A 21,253-nucleotide genomic window follows, 5' to 3' on the forward strand; every position below is an offset into this window, starting at 1 on the left:
ATGCCACACATCAAGAAAAACACCAGAGGACTTGACTGGAACTTTTTCTTATACAACAACTTTAGATCTTCCAGGAGGAGAGTAATCAATTGACAGGTTACCCGTGGTCGGGTAAAATGGGAATCCGGGTTGCAATCTAAGCTGCATGGTTAATGTGGAAGAAGGGGCGGGAGGACTGGCCTTAAGGACGTGGATGCCACCACCCTCATCTCACTGATCCCCTCCCCCATAATGGCCCAGGCCCCACGCTGGTATTTGGAAAATCCGTTTCCCCTCTTCTGGACATAGGTTACTGTTGTTTAAACACACTTACAGGTGAAATCACAATCTTAGAATCTCCTTCGTATTCCTTCCTAGTGGATGTGTTTGACGTGATCAAGTATAGCCCAGGCTTCCATACACTGGAGGAGCTCATCTGTGTTCTGTGCCCTCACCTGGAGTCAGCGTCCTTACCAGGCGGGCTGAGAAAACAGACACGCTCCCAAATGCACACAGAGTGCGCGAGCCAATGTCCTGATCCTGCTGAAATAGTTCTTTTTTTTTAAAAAAGTGAATGAATTAGGTCAAAAAGAGAAATTAAGAAGAAATTAAAAAGAAAAAAGGGAGAAAAACATGAAGAAAAGACATGAAGGAAAGAACCGAGGAAGGAAAAAGGGAAGAAGAAAAAAAGGAAAGAAGATAAAGTAAATATAAATGTGTGAAATGTATAAATATAAAATATAAATACAGTTGACACTTCAACAACACTGGCTTGAACCCGCACAGTTCTGCATACTGCTGACGTTCCTGGTTAAATGTCAAACTACATTGTGTGGCTCTGTCCAGTAGAACACTGCGTGATCGTGGAAATCTTTTACGTCTGTGTTGCCTAATAAAGTAGCCACGAGCCCACATGAGGCTACTGAACAGTTAAAATGCGGCTAGCAAAAATGAGGAACTGGATTTCTAAAAAAGTTTAAATTGTTTAAATGCACATAGGCCCATGCAGCAAGTGGGCACTCTATCATCACCATACATCTATGGAGGAAGACAGAGGGTTAAAACAATAAATAAGGCCGGGCGCGGTGGCTCACGCCTATAATCCCAGCACTTTGGGAGGCCAAAGTGGTTGGATCACCTGAGGTCCAGAGTTTGAGACCAGCATGACCAACATAGTGAAACCCCGTACCTACTAAAAATACAAAATTAGCTGGGCGTGGTGGCGGGCGCCTGTAGTCCCAGCTACTTGGGAGGCTGAGGCAGGAGAATGGTTTGAACCCAGGAAGTGGAGGTTGCGGTAAGCCGAGATTGTGCTATTGCACTCCGGCCTGGGCAATAAGAGTGAAATTCTGTCTCAACAACAACAACAAAATAGATAAATAAATAAATACATCAGAAAAACCCCTCTGAGGTAAACTCTGAATTTGCTTTACATTCTATATATTAAAATGCTATATCTTGTCTCTATTTACAAATTGTCTTTAGAGAACATGGCTCTTTCAGACAATTTTTTATAGATTTTATTGGTGTATTAAGGTTCCTTTCTAATTTACAGTCAATTTACCATAGTAGTAAAAGGCCACAAATTGAAGATTCATGATAAAATACTTAAAACACATCACTCCTTCCTAGCACAAACTGGAACTTGATCTTAATTGTGAGAGAAGTCATAAAAATATGTTGTATCACCTTAAATATATACAACACAGAAATAAAAATTAAAAACATAAGAAAATTACAATAAGAATGCCTTTAATTTTTAAGATAATTTGAGAAACGCCAAAAACAAATTTTAAAAAAGAAGAAAGTAGAGAAATAAAGAGGAGGGGAAGAGAAGGAGGGAGAACAAAAGGGAAGATCCCAAAACAGTTTTTCATTTGTTTGTTCGTTTGCTTTTATAGACAAGGTTTCACTCTGTTGCCTAGACTAGAATGCAATGATATGATCATGGCTCACTGCAGCCTCGACCTCCTTGGGCTCAAGCAATTCTCCACCCCCAGCCTCCTGAGTAATTGGGACTATAGGCGTGAGCCACCATGCCTGGTGCCAAAAAAAAAAAAATTTCATTTGTTGAATATAAATTGAAAAGATGACCCTGCATCCTTTTACATTTTAGCAAAATAGTACCATTACAAAAAAAGTGCGTGTGTGTGTGTGTGTGTGTGTATGTGAATGTATGAGAATGGAGTTTGGATTGCTTATAGATATTAAGAGATTATAACTAAATTTGCTATAAATATGTCACCACTTGGCAAGGGTAAATGGTGGGACAAGCAAAACTCGTTTTTTGTTGTTGTTGTTTCTTTTTTCTTAATCAATTTGGAAGTTTATTTTGCCAAGGTTAAGGACAATGCCCAAAAGACAAGTCTGAGCCCTTCTCTAAGGATGATTTAGATGGCTTCGATATTTGAAGGGGAAAAGCAGGCTGGAGGTGAACAAAGAAAGGTATGGCCACATGACTGAATCTACAAGGTGCAGGAGAAAAGCAGCAGCTAGGGCAATAGTCAATTACGTATTTTTCTGGAGCTCAGTAAATTGGCACTGTACATAAGATAAGATGAACATAGAGTAACTACCTGTGGGGATATTTAACCTTCTGCCTGTAGCTATCTGCTTAGGAACAAAAGCAAAGGCAGCTTCTGGCATGACTCGGCTTTCAGCTTATTTTTTTTCTTTTGGTAGAGTGAATTGGGGTCTCAAGTTTTATTTTCCTTTTGAGACAGAAACAATACAGGGTGATTGCAGGAGATCAGAAAATTTCAGGCAGCAGTTTCACATGACAAGCAAAAAGATACGTAAAATAGCTGTAGAATCTGGGGACTGATAAGACCCTGAAAAGCCAGGATACGGGTCAAATGAGCTAAGACCAGCTGGACCCAATATGGTGCTTGATTTGACCTAGGTTTCTCCTAGGACTTCATTAGATGTTCTTTTTTTCTTTTCTTTTCTTTCTTTCTTTTTTTTTTTTTTAAAGAGACAGGGTTTTGCTACATTGGCCAGGTTGTTCTTAAACTCCTGGCCTCAAGCAATCTTCCTGCCTCAGCCTCCCAAAGTGCGACGATTACAGCAGGAGCTATGGTGGCCTGCCAACGCTCATTAGCGTTCTAAATCACACACCCACCAGGGCCATGACAGTTCCAGAAACACTGATATTTGGTGTAAAAACGGGCGGCACCACAGCTATGAGAAATCTCTACCTGCTTCCAAGATTTTTCATGAATGGGACCCCGGTGAAGACTGCTCTCTAACATCCCAGGTTGAGAATGTGAGCTGCTTCAAAAGCCTTCATCCAGACAGGAGCATTCTTTTCCTCTCATTTTCATAAATAAGTTAGAAATACTTCAAAATCTGACCTTTGAGCTTTTCCTGTTTGATCAAGCAGAACTAATTTATATAAAAATATTACCGACTGGGCGCAGTGGCTCACGCCTATAATCCCCGCACTTTGGAAGACCAAGGCAGGTGGGTCATCTGAGGTCAGAGGTTAGAGACCAGCCTGGCCAACCTGGTGAAACCTTGTCTCTACTAAAAATACAAAAATTAGCCTAGTGTGGTGGTGGGCGCCTGTAATCCCAGTTATTCTGGAGGCTGTGGCAGGAGAATCACTTGAACCTGGGAGGCGGAGATTGCAGTGAGCCGAGATAACACCACTGCACTTCAGCCTGGGTGACAGAGCAAGGCTCCATTAAAAAAAAAAAAAAAAATTTATCTGGCTGAAAAAATTAACTCTGAGTTTTAACAGTTAGAAAAACATATTTTAATAAAGTATCTTGTAATCCTCAAATGTTACTGAAATGTAGCTGATGTAACACTCAAAGAAATGCTGCTACAAGGTTTCTATAGTTTAATTTTCATAGTCTGAACTATAGTTAAATGTATTACATTCTACACCTAACATGCTATAACAGAAAATTCTCTGTGTGCTTTAGAAAATTAAGTGTTCCACTGGTATCTTTTTTTAAAGTGTTAAACAGTAGCTTTTGTTTACTTTAGTCCTGAAGATATCGTAAATTGGAATCATAGATGGGTTATAAGAACAAGCTCTGAAGTCAGATCTAGTTAGGACATCTAATAGCTAGGAAAGTTACTGAACTTTTTAAAGTCCTATTTTTATCACTTGTAAAATGAAGACAGTATTATTAAGCACTTCTGAGGGTTCCTGTAAAGATAAAGTAATAAAATGCAGGTAAAATACTTAGCACAGTGGAGTGTGTACTGTGTTAAGTATATTACCTGGATTTTACCTTTATTAGGAAGTACTCAATATGCATTAGTTATTGTTAGAATAATAAAATATAAATGTAATTACAAATTCACCTTCCATGACAATATTTCACGTGTTTGTTTCTCTTTGTTGTTGTGGTTGCTATTGTTAGATTTCACTTGTAGAGTTAGGATTAGAAGTGATGTGATAGGAACATTCCTGGATTGAGTATTGGGATAAGTGTGTTGCAGGCTCTGCCACTCACTTTTCTGAGGGTTTTCATAAGTTACCTAAACTCTGCAACAAAGTGTCTTCACTTACGGCAGGAAAACATACAACATCTTACTGTGCGGCCAGAACTTCACATGACTGAGAGGGCTCTCAGTGGAGGTGTCCATTTCACCTGAGGAATTCATCCCAAAGACCTCGCAGAATGAAAAACTTGTCTAATTCAAGCTAAGTTTTCCATAGGAATAGGTGTAAAAGGTTTCTAGAGGAGGGACTTCCTCAGATACATCAGGATGAATGTTTGGGCTTTTTCCTAGCTTTGAATCATGGTTAAACTCCGTTTCAAAGTTATTTATCTTCAGATAAATGTTCTAGATCTGCGCACTGCCACACTAAAACGTCACCTGGGTAACATTACAATGGGATATTGAAAAGATTTTAAATGATAATAATTTTGAATTTAAAACAACAGCACATTACTGACTAAAATTACTCACATTATTCTGTAATAAATGTTTAAAAACAAGCCAATAAACTCCATATCTTGGCCAGGCGCGGTGGCTCACGCTTGTAATCCCAGCACTTTGGGAGGCCAAGGTGGGCAGATCACAAGGTCAGGAGTTCAAGACCATCCTGGCCAACATAATGAAACCTCATCTCTACCAAAAATACAAACAATTAGCTGGGTGTGGTGGTGCGCACCAGTAATCCCAGCTACTCGGGAGGCTGAGGCAGGAGAATTGTTTGAACTCGGGAGGTGGAGGTTGCAATGAGCCAAGATCATGCCACTGCACTCCAGCCTGGGCGACAGAGAGACTCCATCTAAAAGAACACCAAACCAAAACAAACAAACAAAAACCCTTCATATCTGAAGTTTATTGTACACCACAGAGCCAGAGCGTTTCTGTTTTGCAGAGAAAGCACTGCCTCCAAGAATTAACAACTCGATGAACTCAACAGGTTTGAAATCATGGAAGTGTTTAGAGGTAACAATGGGGAAAGGGAATTTATAGTATCTCGTCTGTAAATAAAGTCTGCAGTCATTTTGTACATCACAATATTTTAAATTCTCATTAATACACATTCTAATTACATCTTATTTATATATACTTTGTGACTTTATAAGGAGCATAAAAATGTCATATAAGTTTTAAAAAGGTCTATATCTGCTCATTAATTTATCTTATGTGTTAAAATGACATTCATTGAGTATCACTTATATTTCAGGCGAAGTACTGGGTAGAGGGCCATATACACTAGTAAGCTACAATTTGTGTCTTTAAGTCACATACAATCTTCTCAGTTATAGGCAACTAAAAGGCTGTCATTCAATTGCTTCTAAAAGTTGAAGAGAGGTATTTATTTCCTTGTTCAGAGAGGACTGGTTTATCCAACTGAGAAATGAGTATCAGGAATCCTTTCTACTCCTGGACTTCCTTTTTAGATAAATAACACTGAAGAAAAACAACATTTGTTCAAGCTTCACAGATTGCAATATCAGGAAAGAGATGGACTTGCTGGGAAAATTCTTAGGTTAATAACTTTAGTGTAAGTCGATGCACATCAGCCATTGAGGACCAAGCTTAATCAGAGCATCTGGGAGAGGTTAGTTAATACATTTCAGTTTTAGGTAATAAACATCTGATTTAAAGACATTCGGTTGGCATACATTTAGATTTTAGCACTCTGGGAAATAACTAAGTACTAATCTCCATCCAAACATCACATAGATTTGTCATGACCAAATATTTAAAGAGGGTATATGAAAAACTAACCACCCTTTTTTGGTTTATTGCAAACATATTTTACACTATACTACATCTGAAAATTTTCAGGGTGGCATATTTTACATTTCTCAATTAGTAAATTCTTTATAAAATACTTCTCCAATATTTGATAGAGCTCATTTAGTTGAGTATCCTAACTATAATCTCTTCCCCCTTAAACGCATACAGTTAACGTCCTATTTTTGAAGCCATTTATTTGAGCTCACCTTTGCAAGTTTATGAAAACTAAAGTGATAAACATCTATGAAATATTAAAAATTACGTAAAGGATGAAAAATTTCTTCTGTTGAAAGGAAGTATGGACGAAGCAGAGGAAAAGGAAAAATGTTAAATCTTAAGTATCTCAAAGCAGGCACTTAGTCAACCTCTTTTCCTCCATGGCAAAGCGTAGAATCCTAAGGTAATAGCTGTCAGGTCAAAATCAATACATCTACCTTTAGAGACTTAAACAAATCAAAAAAATAGTTAATTTCAACTAAACTTTGAGTTGTCCCAGTAATAGGCCTTGAAGTTCAATGCGGATGAACATAAAATACAGTGAGGAAGACTTTAGTGCATCATATATATAATTTTCATTTGTTAATAAACAAAAAGAAAAAATGAGGACTTAATAAGAATTAATTAAAACAATCTGAAGATGTATTACAACAATGTAAAATGGCAATCTCAAAATTGTTGATAAAATATATCTCTTAATATAAGAATGGGCCTATGTTTAACTTTTATATTATCATTTCAATGATTTTTAAAATAATTCAAAACACTGATTCATGAATGACTGATTTTACCAGGGCAATGGTTCTCAAACTTGAGTGTTCACTAGAACCACCTGAAGTTATGTAACAACACAGGCCTCCCTTGAGACTGTCTGATTTAGTAGGTCTGGGATGGTAATCAATAATTTGCATTTCTAATAAAATCCCAGGTGGTGTTGATGCTTCTGGTCCAGGGACCACAGTAAGAACTACTGTACTAGGGGAAGAGTGGAAGCTGCCTGAGCACAGGTTTCAGATTAACCGAGCCTGGGTGTAAACTGCAGGGTTTCTGATGGGGTAAGACAAGCCTTTCTGGAAGAAATGAGAAAGGCATGAGGCTCCAAGAGAGAAACAGGAGGAACTAGGCGGGCAGAGAAAAACAAACAAACAAACAAACAAACAAACAAACCAACCCATAGAGGGAGAACAAAGAGGAATCTGCCTGGATACCAGCATCAACATGAAGCAGCAGCAGAGGCTAAAAATGGTAGAAATAAAAGGTTCAGTATGGCCAGGTCAGTATGGCTGGGCAGTGAAGTTTCAGAAGACAAACTGGTATGGAACGCAGTCAGTAAGTAGACCATGGACATAAGTAACATTGAATAGCATAGACAGAAACTCGGGCCATCACTGAAGAATTTTTTATTTTTTATTTTTTAAGAGACAGGGTCTCACTTTGTTGCCCAGGCTGGAGTGCAGTGATGCCTGAAACTCCTGGGATTAAGTGATCCTCTGGTCTTAGCCTCTGGAGTAGCTGGAACTACAGATGTGTGCCACCATGCCCAGCTAATTTTTAAAATTTTTGGTAGAAAGGTCTTGCTGTGTTGCCTGGGCTGGTTGTGAACTCCTGGGTGACAGCAACCCTTCTACTGCAGCCTCCTAAAGTGTGGGGTGACCAGCATGAACTGCCACACCCGACCCCAATGAAGGAAATCATTAGTTTGTTTCTTATAACTAAAATATTAAAAATGGCTTGAAGCTAGAGACAGACAGGTCACAAAGACACAACTGAAGTTTGTAATACAGGGAAGTGGTAAGAAAGGCCTGAATTAAAATCATGGTTGAATGGTGAAGAAAAGTGGCGAGTCTTGAAAAAAGTGATGAAAGATTAACATGAATTAACAATTGGTTAGTGCGATGGGAGAGAGTGAACCGAGTGACTTTGAAGCATTTAGACAGGGACACACACTGAGACGTAATTTAACTTAATAAAAAAAGACTAGTGCAGTATCAGCAGCATAAATAATTAAAACTGGCTCTACTTATTGCAGGTTTGAACCTTAAACTTCCATTCAAGCAATGACCATAAAAGCATAAAATATATAAAACAGTAAAATAGGAAAATAAATATTTTAATTAATAAAAAGAAAATATGGAAAACTTGTTTCCAAATTTTAATGTTACTTAACTGCTTATATATCTTTCTCTACAGCAAAATAATAATAATAGCTATTTTATTATTGAGCATCATGCATATTAGAGTACAGTATATGTCTAAACTTTGGCTTTTGAGTTAAAACACAATTATTATTTTCATTTTACAGCTGAGAAAATTGGGGTTAAATTATGTGTCTAAGGAAAGATGCTAATAAGAGGTTCCAGAGTCTCTTTTCTTATCAACTATATACAAGGTGGTAATAAAATTATTTCCAGTGAAGTAGCTGAAGTTTATTAATGAAAATAAGATATAATTCAAAAGTCATTTTAAATGCATATGCAAATAGTTGTCTATTTTATGCTTCCTAGCAGCAAGAAACTTGCAGACACTTGTAAAAAGTAACACAAGAAAAACAAAAATTCAGCATCAATTTTAAGTCCTCTGTCATAAAAGAAAAGGTATTTTGTTGGCATGTCGGCAACTAGGAATGAAATATTACAAATAGATCTTTTTTGACACCTGCACGCATACGTATATTGCAGCAGAATTCGCAGATCCAAAGATATGGAAGCTACCTAAATGCCTATTGACTAATGAGTGGATAAAGAAAAGTTGATACGTGTGCACCCTGGAATAAAGGTGGTATGTGTGCACCATGGAATAAAGGTGGTATGTGTGCACCCTGGAATAAAGGTGGTATGTGTGCACCATGGAATAAAGGTGGTATGTGTGCACCGTGGAATAAAGGTGGTATGTGTGCACCGTGGAATAAAGGTGGTATGTGTGCACCGTGGAATAAAGGTGGTATGTGTGCACCGTGGAATAAAGGTGGTATGTGTGCACCGTGGAATAAAGGTGGTATGTGTGCACCGTGGAATAAAGGTGGTATGTGTGCACCGTGGAATAAAGGTGGTATGTGTGCACCGTGGAATAAAGGTGGTATGTGTGCACCGTGGAATAAAGGTGGTATGTGTGCACCGTGGAATAAAGGTGGTATGTGTGCACTGTGGAATAAAGGTGGTATGTGTGCACCGTGGAATAAAGGTGGTATGTGTGCACCGTGGAATAAAGGTGGTATGTATGCACCATGGAGTAGAAAAGGTGGTATGTATGCACCGTGGAATAAAGGTGGTATGTATGCACCGTGGAATAAAGGTGGTATGTGTGCACTGTGGAATAGAAAAGGTGGTATGTATGCACCATGGAATAGAAAAGGTGGTATGTATGCACCGTGGAATAAAGGTGGTATGTATGCACCGTGGAATAAAGGTGGTATGTATGCACCGTGGAATAAAGGTGGTATGTATGCACCATGGAATAGAAAAGGTGGTATGTATGCACCGTGGAATAAAGGTGGTATGTATGCACCGTGGAATAAAGGTGGTATGTGTGCACCACGGAATAGAAAAGGTGGTATGTATGCATCATGGAATAAAGGTGGTATGTGTGCACCACGGAATAGAAAAGGTGGTCTGTGTGCACCACGGAATAAAGGTGGTGTGTGTGCACCACGGAATAAAGGTGGTGTGTGTGCACCACGGAATAAAGGTGGTCTGTGTGCACCACGGAATAAAGGTGGTCTGTGTGCACCACGGAATAAAGGTGGTCTGTGTGCACCATGGAATACTATTCAGCCATAAGAAAGAACAAAACAATGTCTTTACAGCAAATGGATGGAGCCGGAGGCCATTCTTCGAAGTGAAGTAACTCAGGAATAAAAAACCAAATTCTGTATGTTCTCACTTGTAAGTGGGAGGTAAGCTATGGGGATGCAAAGGCAGACAGAGTGGAGTGGTAAAACGGACTTTGGAGACTCAGAAGAAAGAGGCTGGGAAGAGGGGTGAAGGAGAAAATCTACATATTGGGTTCAATGTACACTACCCAGGTGACAGGTGCTCTAAAATCTCAGGACTCACCGCTACGCAATTCAACCATGTAACCAAAAACGACTTGTATCCCAAAAGCTATTGAAATTTTTTTTTTAATTTTTAAAAAAAGTAAAAGAGAATTACTTAAAACATCTAAAAAAAGACTTTTTTTTTTTAAAGGGCATGTTTGAACTATTTCAGAGAGATAATTTAGAATGTTTTCATTCTAATGGTGTTTTTTAAAGGGTCTATCAAATTTTCTCAATTCTTAAACACAAAGTGTAATTTTAAATTTTAATTTATTTTTATATCCATTTCCATGTTTGCTCTTATGGTATAGAACATTTTCCTCAATGAGCAGCTCTTGTCATTTATGCCTTCACTTAAAAAAGCTTGTTTCTGAGTAACCTTCATTTTCATGTGTTCATTTGTTGGTATGACCCTGAAATATCTGATTCCTCCAGAGATTTTAGGTTCTCTGCAAACATCAAGGACAAACTTAGCTTGGGCATTTAATACACGTTAATCATGGGAAAGGATTGAAAATGCATTCTCCTAGATACCTCAAATTTCTCTTCAGAAAAATAGATTTCATGTCAATTGGCATCAAGTTTCATGTAGACCCTTACCCCCCATAAACATCAGAAAATGTCCAAGGTAAATGTACTCTGGTTCAAAAATAAGTGAAGAGAAAGGAAGATCTAAAGCAAAACAAAATAGTAGCAAAAGTAAAAGGGAAGAATCAACCAAGTGCTCACATATGTGGATATATGCAAATGGAATTGTCTGAGATTTTCAATGATGATGTTCACAAGTACCCTTGCCTAAAGTCATTTTTCTTCTTCACAGCTGAAACATTCACAAATATCTAAACTTGTGATTCTTTAACCATGGGTAGTGTGTGTACTGTAATATATGCTTCAAGGGAACTGCAAATGTCAGGAAGATGCAAAAATAGAGTACGAAATCATTGAAAGGATACTGAAAGTTTAGAAGCTATAATTTAAAAGGCCCTTCATGCACATTTTCTCTGTTAAAAACTGTCTTGCATTGTGCCTCTGAAGATCTAAGCTAGGGACTCAAGAGACTGGAAATCTGATCATGGCTTTGTGGACTAACAGGGCATCCTAGATACTTTAGACCTTCTATAGATTCTATGGCAACAGGAAGTGTAAGAATGCTATCTTTTTTTTTTTTTTTTTTGAGACAGAGTCTTGCTCTGTCGTCCAGGCTGGAGTGCAGTGGTGCGATCTTGGTTCACTGCAACCTCCGCCTCCCAGGTTCAAGCAATTCTCCTGCCTCAGCCTCCAGAGTAGCTGGGACTACAGGCAGGTGCCACCACGTCCAGCTAATTTTTTGTATTTTTAGTAGAGACGGGGTTTCACCGTGTTAGCCAGGATGGTATCGAACTCCTGACCTCAGGTGATCTGCCCGCCTCGTCCTCCAAAAGTTCTGGGATTACAGGCGTGAGCCACTGCGCCTGGCCAGAATGCTGTCTTGATTATTCTAAATGCCTGCTTTAGAAATAACTGGTGGTGGGTGGGATGGCAAGGGTAGTGGTGGGGATTTGCCAGTTTCAAGGGGAGAAAGAGAAAGGAACACTGTCATTTTACTCTCTTTGAGTTTGGGAGTGGGGTGGGGCTGCAGGAAGTGCATCAAAAGATCAGGGTTTAAAACATCTGCCATTTGAGACAGTGCTAATCAGTGGAGAGAAATACAGGAAATATTCATCTTTATACAGATTAACCATTGAGATAATCTCTGTAACACTCACTCCTGTGACGATGGAGGGAAGGGAGGGAAGGGAGGGAGGGAGGGAGGGAGGGAAAAAAGAAGGTGCACTTTAGCCAAAGAACTTTTATGTATCATCAAATAAATGTTGTATAAGAAAATAAAGCACTACCAATTCTATTAATTTTTGAATTCTAAAAAATCCCTTGTCTTTTTTTTTTTAACTGTGACTCATTGATTGTCACTCTTTTGATAGTTATTTCTCGTTGCATAGTTTCAAAAATGTTTTAACATGATGTTACACTTGGGTCCTCTGTCTTTTAACTTTTATCTCAATCTCTCGGTTCTCCTCTTTCCATATGACAGAGAAGAACGATAATAGGCTTGTGTTCTATGAACTCAATACATCTAGGTCAACACTGTCATACTTCCAGGAGGATAGATCATCAAGAAGGAACAGATTAGACATGCTAATGTGTTTCATCTTCCTAAGTAAAATTTGTATTATTTTGATTTCTTCCAAAAAAAACAAGATATTCTGCTTTGGTGCTGAGTACAAGACAAATAAAATCCCGCTTCAGGTGGCTCACTGATGGCATCTACTTTGATGAATGTTCCTTGCTTCACACATTTAATATTAGCAGACTCACTTCTCTACCACACAGAGGCACAAGGCAAAAGGGCTGGAACAGAAAGAGTGCTTTAGAAGTGACTATCCGTTAAGTCCTTCCTGAGTGTTTTAGGGCAATCCACATAACTCCGCTTCTCCCTGGGGATGAAAAGACAGATGCTCAGCCTGTATGCAGTGAGCCGAGAGGTGGAGGGTGAACGCTAACAACTGAGCTGACACAGGATTGAGACTCTCTCGGGGGACCTAGAAAGGTGAACGGAGTCTGAGCTGACTGTCATTGAGAGGATGAGTGGGAGCGCCAAGGCTAGGAAAGGGCATGCGGATGGAACAGGGAGAGATCCTGATGAAGCCAACAGCAAGTGCTGCAGGAGGGAAGGAGTGTATTGAAGTGAAGTAACAGGTCAGGAAGAGATATTTCAGAGTACCAGAGTTTAGAGATATAACAGCTGATTCACACACGGGGATGAGGGATAAACGTCACTTATTACTTTTAAAATGTTCATCTGAACAAAGGATGTACAAAGATTTTATTCTGTATTTTACTTTATCAAACAATATCACATTTCTTCAAGTTATAGAACTCAAATTCATTATAGCTACTGATGTATTAAGTTAGACAAATGTAGCATGGTATCAGAGTCATGACTTTTAATTTTTTTTTTTTTTAATCAGGCATCCTTCAAACCAGAACACGTTCACAGAGACTTGCTACATTTTTTAATTGAGTGTGTACCAGGAGTCAGACAACACGCAACATGCTTTGGATACAAAATTAAGTCACCATACTTTAAAGGTATCACAGATTAACAAAAGGCATGCATGTGTTGGTAAGTACCTTAACTAAGTTACGTAAAAAGATACAGAAGTGGCCAGGCATGGGGGCTCATGTCTGTAATCCCAACACTTTGGGAGGCTGAGGCAGGTGGATCACGAGGTCAGGAGTTCAAGACCAGCCTGACCAACACGGTAAAACCCCGTCTCTACTAAAAATACAAAAGTTAGCTGGGCGTGGTGGCGGCGCCTGTAATCCAGCCACTTGAGAGGCTGAGACAGGAGAATCGCTTGAACCCAGGAGACAGAGGTTACAGCGGGCTGAGATCAGGCCATTGCACTCCAGCCTGGGCAACAAGAGCGAAACTCCATCTCAAAAAAGAAAAAAAAAAGGGAGAAAAAAAAGAAGATACAGCAGTGACATCAAGGAGAGATTGATAATCTTGACTTGTTATGCATGCCGGGTTGGAGAAAGCATGGCCGGGGAAGACCTGACCAAACAAACACGAATTGAACGGATCCTAAGTAAAGATTTTTTTCAGGCATCTATGCAGAAGTAATTGCATCTTTAACCATGGCATGGAATCATAAAACACTTCAAGAAATCTAACACTGGTTCAGAGATGGCTAAGAGAAAATTCACCCACTTCAAAACCACACAGCCTATTTCAAATATATTTACTGATATTTATATATCAATACCTATATTTATCCATATCTATTTATATAGTGTGATTTTGATGTCAGATTTGGGTTCAAATTCTGGCTTTGCCACTTTTCAGGTTTTTGACTTTGAGCTTTTGGAACTAGAGTTTCCTCTGAGAGGTTGCATAAATTTAGCCATAAAAAGTAATGACACTGGAGCCAAATGTCCTATTTGTTGTTGTTTATTTGTTTCTAATTCTGGCTTTACAATATCCTAGTTCCGCTGTTTTCTTGAGCAAGCCCTTAAGTTATCTGCTTCTCAGTTCCCCCATTCTATAAAATGGGGATAACATTATCACCTATCTTATAGGAAATCCAAGAGTTAATACAGGTAAGGCTCTGAAAATAGTACCTGGCAAAGTGCAAGTTCTCAACAAAATATTAGCTGAACCTTCAAGTTAGGGAGAACAATACTTACCCATTGAGTTGCAATAAGACAATGGTAATTTTCAAAAATATTACTTTCATTCTAACTTCAAATAAGAAGGGCAAGTCTTATCTATACTACCTTTTTAAAAAAGCATAGAACATATTAATCTTTCTAAAGTCTGTTGCAAAGAACTAGATTTAGTTGGTGCCACCATTTAAAGAATTCAACAGATAAATCTTTCGTCCAGTAAATGTAGACATGACCTAAATTACTGCAAAGAGGAAACTCCAGAGACTCAGAACAGAGAAAATAAAAATTATCCCTCACCTCTGGCATCTATCTGATTTTATCTTGCTGATTAGTTCTGGACTGCTCTGTTTTGCCGCCAGGCTGAAGAACTGCTACCATTAGTCACTGATATTAAGTATTGTTTATGTCCAATATAATGGGAAAGGGTTAAGGTAAAGTTCACAAAAGGATTAAATACCAAAAGTCCTGGGTTTTCCTTTTGAAATGGATATACTCAACTAAATCAGATATCTAACTCCTATTACAGTAAGTCAATAACCTTCAGTCACTTTAACAACATGGTACAATGGACAGTCGGTCCTGCCAAGGATAGAGGTCTCATATCTTTCATATGGTCTTGGGGACATTTTTGACTTGTGTGTAAATTCCTGCTGGATTTGTATCCCGTAGATGAAACACAACGAGCAAAACTCAGCTTGTATACAAAATGTAACAGAATGCTTATCTAGTTATAAAAGTGAACAAGGATGTTCTCTGGTATGGATAAAGATCACTGTAATATGTTACATAAAAATTTCAAGGACAAAAAATGTGTACAGTATATCGATACTGTTCTTCAAAGGGAATAAATTAATGTGCCTTTTACACAGTATATGAACTTGTTGGTATATTTCACAACCTATTTTAAGAGGAATAACCAAGAAACTACGACATCAGTTGCCATTGGAAAGAGCAATGGATGGGCTAGGGGAACAAGATAATTTTTACTGCTTATTCTTTTATATTTGAATTTTGAATTTCATTCTTTTATACTTTTAAATTTTATGTTTTTGAATAAGATAAATTTATTTTCTATCCAAATATAAAAACAATATAGACTGAAGATATAAATTTCTAAAATAAAGTAGGGAAATCAGCTTTTGGTCAAACTCATAAATCACCACATAATTGATTTTAGTAAACAAGAACTCTTAAAGCTAAACTTACTAGGTTTACAAATAGATAAACCTGGCCTAGGAATTTCTACTTAATGAGAGTGAGGAAATAATTTTAGGTGACACTTTCTCATAGATGTAGTATGATTATTTTCAGAAAATGATGGCATTTAAATTAAAATACTCCTGCTAGGCAGAATTATACCAATTGAATAATAGAAAGGGTAGAATTGGCAAGTGGATGGTCATTGGATATTATGATATCCAAAGTCACACGTTTTACAACTTGAGCCCAGCCCTCTGTTAGCGCTGAGTACACACTGTCAATGGACTTGTGGTCTAATGGAGGATGCAGGGGTAAGAGATTCTTAAAATATGCAGGTAATTAACATTCAGCAAGATCAAGGCGTGTTAAATGCTGGACTTTCTAAGCATGTACCAAGAAGGAAATGCAACCAGCCTCGGGAGAAAAGGGAAAGGCTTTCTGGGAAAGTGACTTTATAAGGGACTTTAGGAACTGAGGACCTAAACTTCTTCAATGATGCTTTGTGATATTTTAACTGTAATGCAAAATCAAGAGGAATTTTAGCTTGTGGACATAAACTTCAAAAAAATGAAAGTTAAGCTGGGTGCGGTGGCTCATGTCTGTAATCCCAGCACTTTGGGAGGCTGAGGCAGGTAGATCACTTGAGGTCAGGAGTTCGAGACCAGCTTGGCCCGCATGGTGAAACCCTGTCTCTACTAAAAATACAAAAAAAGTAGCCAGGCGTAGTGGCACAGGCCTGTAATACCAGCTACTCAGGAGGCTGAGGCAGGCGAATTGCTTGAACCTGGGAGGTGGAGGTTGCAGTGAGCAAAGATTGTGCTGGTGTACTCCAGCCTGGGTGACAGAGTGAGACTCTGTCTCAAAAATAATAATAATAATAATAATGCCTATTGTAATGTTCATTTGCCTTTGCCTTTTGTAGTACAACTGTATGGAAAATGGGATCTGCTATCAGTAGCTATTCTTATCCTTCTGTAGTACAACTGTATGGAAAATGGGATCTGCCATCAGTAGCTATTTCTTATGAATATTTTCTGGACTGTATTCATCTCCCTCACAATGGATGCCAAAGAGCCATAGAAACTCAAGGGACAAACATGACCTACTTGAGAAAGGGATCTCTTGGTCTGAATGGGCTTCCTAGGCCTACCTTAGACTTTTCTGGCTAAAATGTAGTACTGAAATCATCGGTGATGTCACTCTTAACTACTACTAAGCACCTCAGTACTATTTCTTCTATGTGTGTGCTGAGGGGTGAGAAAGTGTGAGCAGTGCACAGTTGTGGGAAAGGGGTAGGGCTGCAGTACGGTCTATGCCAAGTTTCGCAAATGCATGGGAATATCTCACACATCAATGTTTGTTCCAGAATGAAAGGAAGAAAGCAGTTGAGAACCTCATGTTTTACATACTCCTGTTTCCTATTAATACCAGATGACTCTTCATTATCTTAACTTGAACCCTAATATGTTTCTAGTTTAGATAGTTTCATAGTAAAAAAAAGTCTAGAGGGTTAAACTTTAGACTTAAAAAGTGTGGAAGGGTTAAACCAAAGATTACTAGTCAACATAAGTGAAATCGTCATGTGTAAAGAGAAAAATTTAAAGGAAATCAAATAGGCACCATCATTTGGAAAGCACTAAAAGTGAAGTTCTGTTCAGTATAGAATTACAATCTTAGAATTTAAAAAGTTCACCTATTTAGTGTTCTGCCTTATTTCTGTGACAGCTGCATGATATGACAGAAAAAATAAATGAGAAAAGAAAAACAACCTATTGTCATTGGGAACTGAACAGAGGTTAAATAGACTTTCTAAATCAATGACAAGAGGCTCCAAGAAAACATTTTAATTCCATTTATATATCTTTTTTAGAGACAAGGTCTTGCTCTGTTGCCCAGGCTGGGGTGCAGTGGCACAATCATAGCTCACTGGAACCCTGAACTCCTGGCCTCAAACGATCCTCCCACCTCAGCTTCCTGAGTAGCTAGGGCTATAGGCAGATGTAACCATACCTGGCTCATTTTTCAAAAACTTTTTGTAGAGACAGGGTCTTGCTGTGCTTCCCAGGCTGACCTCAAACTCCTGGCCTCAAGCAATCCTCTCACCTCAGCTTTCCAAAGCACTGGGATTACAGGCATGAGCCAGCATGCCCAGCACCATTCATATATCTTATTGTACTGAAAGCAAAGGCTGTTTCAACGAAATATTTTAAAATGTCTTTTTATAGTGAAATACAAGGATTAAAATAAGAATTTACTGAGTCAAGTATTTTTGCTGAACTACTTTTGGATTAGTAAAGGATTCTATAATTAGGATACAAGCAACTAAGAGTAATTTAGTCAGTACTATCTCAGCTACTATCTTAGTAAATTGGCAGCAAAGTATATTTTAAACCAACAGGGTAAACTCTATAAAAGCAACAGAAAATAGCACTTAGACCAAACTAAGAATCAGGCCATTGAGAAATGATCCAGAAAATAAACTTACAAAAACTTTAAGGAAGCATATTCCTGAATTATAGTTAACAGTAACCTACACAGAAGTTTAAACGGCAATATTTTCTATTTAACACAATTATTTAAGGCCAAAAGGGTCAACAGATCCTTAATTAAAAATAAATAAATGGCTGACACTGCAGTGAGATATATTTTTAATAACTATTTATTGTCAACAGTTGTCTATTTCCTAAGAAAAATCTCTCAATTCCTTTCCTTCACTGAACTTAGCCTAGTCACTTCAACTTATTATTTCATTCCTGACTCAAACCCAGATTTCATGGTTTAGGATATTTTTGTTGAAAACACCAAAAAACTAAGAGGAGGCATAACTGGCCTAATAATTTTGAAGACTGTATTCAGGTTGTGTTTTGGTTTTTCCTTTAGTCCAATCTTTTTTTTTTTTTTTTTTTTTTTTTTGACAGAGTCTTGCTGTTGCTGGCCTGGGCTAGAGTGCAATGGCATGATCTCAGCTCACTGCAACCTCTGCCTCCCAGGTTCCAGCAGTTCCCCTGCCTCAGCTTCCTGGGTAGCTGGGATTACAGGCATGTGCCATCACACCCAGCTATTTTTTTTATTTTTAGTAGTGACGGGGTTTCACCATGTCCAGGCTGGTCTTGAACACCTGACCTCAGGTGATTCTCCCGCCTCTGCCTCCCAGAGTGCTAGGATTACAGGCATGAGCCTTCATGCCCGGCCAACCTTTTTTTTTTTTTTTTTTTAAGCCCGCTTTGGTGTTGAGGCTGCTCTATAATCACCCCTGTGGGAGTGAATGAAAATGCCAGGTACAGGCTCAGACAAGAGCAAGGCAGGGGAGATGACCCTTTTTCCTTCCTCTGGATAAACCCATCCTGTGCATTTCCTCCCGAGAGAGGGGACTGCTGGCAGCTATAATCTATCTGATACACACAATCAAAACATAGGTTTTGCTCAGTTCCCCTTTCCACCAGGAGGCAGCTTTTCTGGAGACAAGTCATTCACTTGGCAGGATGTCCTTTGTACTCACTGGCAATGTTGATATTAACACTACTGTTTTTGAGGAGGGTGATTTCTTTACATGCTAGGAAGCCCTATCATGGAAATATGATATTAATAAATGGAAAAATAAAGGTAAAGTCTTGTTTTATAGAAGTAAAACTAAGCAAATTAGATAGACAGACAGATGTACATTTCCATAGAACTATTTAACTTCAACAAGGCCAAAACGAACTCCAGAAGTACTAACATTTGTATCTAGTTGACTCATCATTGATATATTTCTTAAAATCACAGAAATGGAATACCACCAGAAAAGGTGCGACTAAATATGGCTTGATAATCTCTGGATATTTCCCTCTAATACTTCCACATGTCTTGCTTTAATTATCATTTTATTATAACAAATTTTTCCTCAAGATTTTAACATACCTGGTCAAGTGGAAAATGTATAAGCCATCTCCACCTATATGTAAACAGAGAACTTTAATAGTTAATACAGAAGCACATATACTTCCTGAACTGTCAGCTGTCAAAAATACCATTAATAAATAAGGAGGTAGGTATTATTCATGAAAAAGAGAAGCCTGGCTTAGAAATCTTTTATAATAAAGCCTTAATCCCTGCCAATCATCCTATCTTAAGAGGAAGGAACTTCATTTAATGCAAATCCAATGATAATAGTTTTCACCCAAACTACGCGCAACATGGAAGATCCTCCTCTAAGGCTCGACTGATTCCCCGTTCTGAGAGAGAATTGTATATTTCCATTTAACACAGATAATATTTCAATTTAATTTACATTTTATGTAAAAACAGTATACTCTTTCTTACAAAGTTGGTAGAAGTAATTATTCTATGACTTTAAGCAACTCGGTTTTATACATTTACTACTGGTCGTTATGTTTTATGCACAGTGACATGATTATCTGTTGTCCAAGAGATTAAAAATTTTCAGCTTCAGTATGGGACCTCATCATTTATTTCCTTCTCTCCTGAAAACTATAAATGGCATAGAATATAGTGAAAATACAATATTTGAAGAGGAGTCTTAACATCAAAGTCAGAAATGGAAAGAAGCTTAAGGATTCTTTTAGTAGCCCTCAAAATAGAGACGATATTGACTTGTGCATCACTTTTCTGTATAATACCCTCTTCCTGATGTAGGAATTGACTATGCCTAAACCGGGCACTTTTTAATAATGCTTTTCCCTTTTTCTTTTCTTGCCCCCTCCCTCCTTTCCCCTGCCTTTACACTCTCATGTCTTCACTCTCTCCCTCCTTCCTCCTCTTTCCCTTTCTCCCCCTTTTTAAAATCTCCTTCAATGTAGTTTATACTCTCTAAATTCTTTCCTTAGCTTTAGATATTCACAGAAGAACAATACAGAACTCACAATGTGGATTAAGATTTTGCCACTCATAAAAGGTAGACTGTTCCAGTTATCCACATAACTCAAATCCTGGAATGGAAACTGACCAGAAAATATTAATCACCTGTAATTATTGGCAGCATAATATTCTGTTAATTATTACAAGTGACTACTGCAGCAATTTGGTGATTTTGCATTAAACAACTAGTTTTGTTTAGCTGTTAGCTAGTAAATGATGAACGAAAATGTTTAATGGTAACACATACATGGTCCAGGATAAAAATCATGACCCAAATGGCCCAGCATATATTAGGTTTGATAACCGAAATACTTACCTGGTCATTCTTAAACTTTCACAAGAATAGAGTGTTATGTAGCTATAGAATAGTAAATGTATTTTGAACTTCTATTTTTTTCCTTATTAATGTAGCACTTCTGAATCACTTTGATCTTAATTTCACAAGAAAACTCACATTATAAGAATCAAAATTTGCCTGTGTCACTCATGTTATGTATATGCTGAGGACTGCAGATCTCTTATTTAATGTTTCTAAAATAGTCCTTGTATGTAAGTAAGGCCCTAGTATGTAAGTTCTTATTTATAATGAGAGTCGATGAGAACTTAAGTAACTTGTCCAGTGTTTCACACCTAGTGTGGATGGAGATATGAAGGGAGAAGGGAGGCAGGAGAAGGGAGAAGGGAGAAGAGAGAAGAAACATAGAAAGAGAATAAAGACTTTGAATGTAGAGATTTTAAATTTACCCGATAAAAAGCACT

The 21,253-nt window shown here is 38.1% G+C and overlaps 1 protein-coding gene and 1 long non-coding RNA gene across 26 annotated transcripts in view; one reads left to right on the plus strand and one right to left on the minus strand.

The window, feature by feature from the left end:
* Nucleotides 1-21,253, minus strand: part of LOC105485558 (roundabout guidance receptor 2) — a 1,382,758-nt gene that overhangs the window by 261,018 nt on the left and 1,100,487 nt on the right. The gene's annotated exons all lie outside the window — the stretch shown is intronic.
* The window catches only part of LOC139361138 (uncharacterized), a 31,573-nt gene that overhangs the window by 9,878 nt on the left and 442 nt on the right, over nt 1-21,253 (plus strand). Inside the window, exon 2 of the long non-coding RNA XR_011618676.1 lies at nt 13,234-13,388. This is a non-coding gene — a long non-coding RNA (uncharacterized lncRNA). The remainder of the gene's footprint in view (nt 1-13,233; nt 13,389-21,253) is intronic.

Source organism: Macaca nemestrina, chromosome 2 (assembly GCF_043159975.1).
Source record: "Macaca nemestrina isolate mMacNem1 chromosome 2, mMacNem.hap1, whole genome shotgun sequence".
Classification (NCBI taxonomy): Eukaryota; Metazoa; Chordata; class Mammalia; order Primates; family Cercopithecidae; genus Macaca; species Macaca nemestrina.